The 3,328-nt window shown below is 40.8% G+C and overlaps 1 long non-coding RNA gene across 1 annotated transcript; it reads left to right on the forward strand.

Annotated features, from left to right (window-relative positions):
* Positions 1–800: 800 nt before the first annotated feature.
* LOC137480073 (uncharacterized) lies at positions 801–3,043 on the forward strand. Its single transcript, XR_011002691.1, has 3 exons — positions 801–1,672; positions 2,600–2,847; positions 2,944–3,043. It is a non-coding gene; the product is annotated as an uncharacterized lncRNA (long non-coding RNA).
* Positions 3,044–3,328: the final 285 nt, after the last annotated feature.

A 3,328-nucleotide genomic window follows, 5' to 3' on the forward strand; every position in this document is an offset into this window, starting at 1 on the left:
AAACACAATGGAGTTTCCTCCCGGGGGGAGAGGCATGAGCAGCAGGTGAGCAGTGAGAATACCAGCACCCTGCTGTCACAGCCCAAGACTGTCATTACCTCACACCACATGTAATTAAAGCCACAAATCAGGCACACTGAATTCATGTGTTCAGTCCTCATCCACTTGCTTTTAGCGGAGGGGAATCTTTTGAAAGCAGCTGAAATCATGGCATTGGGTCACCTAACTACACATGGGTTTCAGCTGTGAAGTCAGACTCCAGGTATGTATTCTTGAAACTTAAAATCAGAAAACCACTGTCAGACCCCTTTCCAGTTCTTTGTGCCTATTTTCTTCTGTTGCAAAGATTTGTTTGAAATTACTGATAAATCAGGAAATGTTTGAGGTACCTGAGCAGAACAGAAATCCAGGTGAATTCTGTGTATATATAAAATTTTAAGTGCTCCATTTAATGTCATCAATATTGCTGTACTAAGTGCAATAGTTTTGAGAATCTAGATTTGCACTTCATGTAAAAGAATGGAACGAGCCTGTGACTGATGATGAGAGTGCTGATGGAACTAATGCACACTTAAAAAGAACCTTGCCTTCAGTTTTAATTTGATCTGAGCTATTGTAGAGCAATCACAGCCCTCAGATTGCTTTATACTCCAGTCTAACTTACTGGAGTATAAGTGCTTCATGAGAGAATTAAGAGAACCCAAGATATGAAAAGTATCATTCAAAATTTCTAAGAGCTATTAGGAGCGGAAATCAGCTACAGAAGGTTCTGTCATTTTATTACATATATGCAAACACATACATGTAGAACTACTTATTTACTCATGAATTAACTTTTTGTATCTCACATGCATTGTAGCTCATTTGCTACAATCCCCTAATCCAAAATTAGAGTGGCTATACATCCCTTTTCAAACAATAACTGGACCTGGGAATTATGTTCTAATTCTTTGTATCTCAAACGTTCATAAATTATTGAAATAGGAGATGTAGCTGACTGCTGTAGAGAAATCATGTTTTACCTAAGTTCAGACTGTTTTTTAAACAATTGTTTATTTCAATAACTGATAAATTCAAATATATTGCCAGTGAACACCTAATAGAAAGCTATTTTTTCTGTTGAAAATGTAATTGAAAGTTATCCCAAGTAATAATTGAAGCCCACAGCAGCACTGGCGTTACATCAAACAGTGCTGGTGCATTACAAAGGCACCTCTGTACTGTTCATGATCAGAGAAAAGGTTAAGTGATACAAAGGGCCAGCTGGGGCTTTTTTAACAAATTCTGGCAACAAGGTTACAACTCTGGACAGTGGCCAGGAGTGCAGTTTTCATGTGCAATCAAGGGTATAGCTTAAAACAGAGAAGGAATCCAATCCTCCTTTGCAGCCAGGGCTGGAGAGGGGACAAGCCAGCAGGTGGCCACAGTGGAGCCCAGGAGCCACAACTGGGGCCAGTTGTACACTATACTCCAATTAATATTCACACATTTTTTAAATGCAAGTGATTAAAAGCATAGCTGTCCCTCTGCACTGCCCAATGACAGCTGGTTTTGCCTTCTCCCAGATTAAGTAAAGACAATCAGTCTCCAGAGCCCACTGAGACCACTTCCCATTGATGTCAGTGCCTGGCTCAGCCCCACTCCCACTCCACCCTCTGACTGGGAGCAGCAGGTGACTCCAGTGGGACACCACCATGGCAAGGGCAATCCAGAGGCCTTTGTAAGACAGGCCGTGCTGGGGAGGCTGTGCTTGACCTCTCAACCACCACAGGGCAGAGCAGCCCTTCCATTGTGTGGATGGGTCAGGAGTGGCAGCAGGCTGAACAGGAATTGTGAATGAAGCAGAAAACATCATACTCAAGTTGGCCTTTGAGAAGCACCTTAAATCTCAGCACACAGCTAAAAGGACATCCTTCCACAAATACCACTCTGCCTTAAGCAAAGAAGTTCTATTTATATCAGAAAGTGTCACAGGGTCCAGCAATATGAATCTTCATTGGAAGTAATATCAGGTATTTTTGATGCAACTGTGTAAAAACTGTAATAGCATGTGATTAGCAATTTCACGGGAAAGGATCAATTTCATGCTCTTCTCTATATTTTCTAGCTCTTACCATCCTGCACTGTGAAATCCTAGACAGTAAACAGCAATACAGTCGAGATATCTTAGAAGAATATCCTTCCAACACTGACAAGGATACATCACATATGTTAGCAAAATCTGTAATAATGCCATACAAATACCAAGCAGGTCATCATTGTTATTCAACTGCCACCATGAAGGACTTAAAACAAATAGTGTAATAAACAGTTTTATAACTGGTAATTTCCATGCAGGTATCCAAACCAGTCAGGTTTTTTCCCAAAGGTTCAGAGTGCCAGGCTATCATCAAACAAAATCAGGTGAAGAGATTCTTGTAGAAACAAGACACGGGGTTTAGTATTCAGGTTATAAAACAATTAGTTGAACTTCAAAGTCATTTCATGTTATTACTTTCATACTTTTGGTTTTGTTCTTTTAAGTGGGGATCATTTTCTTGTACTATTTTATTTTACTAATGTAAATAATTTATCCACCTAATTTTCCCATCTTTTATAGAAAAGAGCATATATGGAGTTTATACCTGATTTTAAAACAAAAATTATTTTCTAAAAGAGATATCTAGGAACTCTCCCTTCTATTAAAGTAAATTTCAGCACTCAGAAAAGAAGATCCAAGTTGATGACAGTATCACTTACTAGTTTTACCTCCACTGACAGCATGCTCAGACTGAGATAAGAATCAGAGCACTTCACACCCATGAGCAGTTTTCATCAGAGGGGAATGAGCTTCTCAAGATACTCCAGGTAGGGCCGCTCACCCTGCAGTGAGGGTCAGGGTTTTGGCACTGGGTTTTGAGAGACAAGCAAATTCAGCTACTGAAATACCTTATTCTCTTCTAGATTTTACACCAGTGTTTGTACAGACTAGTTCCAGGTGCCACGGGGGAAGCAGCCGTGACACAGCCCTTCCTGCCAGCGAGTACCAGCAGGATTTGGGATCTGGCTACATAAACTTCCAACACTTTGAAACAGTAGATACCTGGGAAGCAGTAATCATGCTGTGCCATAGAATTTAACCCAGGCAGAGGATGAGGGCCCGTTCCCAATCCCAAGGCAATCAGTTAATGAACTCTGATTTGTTTATTACAAAATGGTTAGTCCTTTGTCAGCCTGCTCCCTGTTTGCTCCCTGCTCCGTTGTCCTGACTTCTGGGCCATGTTTAGACTACTGGGCCAGACCTACTGTTAGCTGGTTAAAAGGATTGAGGACAATTTTCCCTTTTGTA

The sequence above is a fragment of the Anomalospiza imberbis genome, chromosome 10 (assembly GCF_031753505.1).
Source record: "Anomalospiza imberbis isolate Cuckoo-Finch-1a 21T00152 chromosome 10, ASM3175350v1, whole genome shotgun sequence".
NCBI lineage: Eukaryota > Metazoa > Chordata > Aves > Passeriformes > Viduidae > Anomalospiza > Anomalospiza imberbis.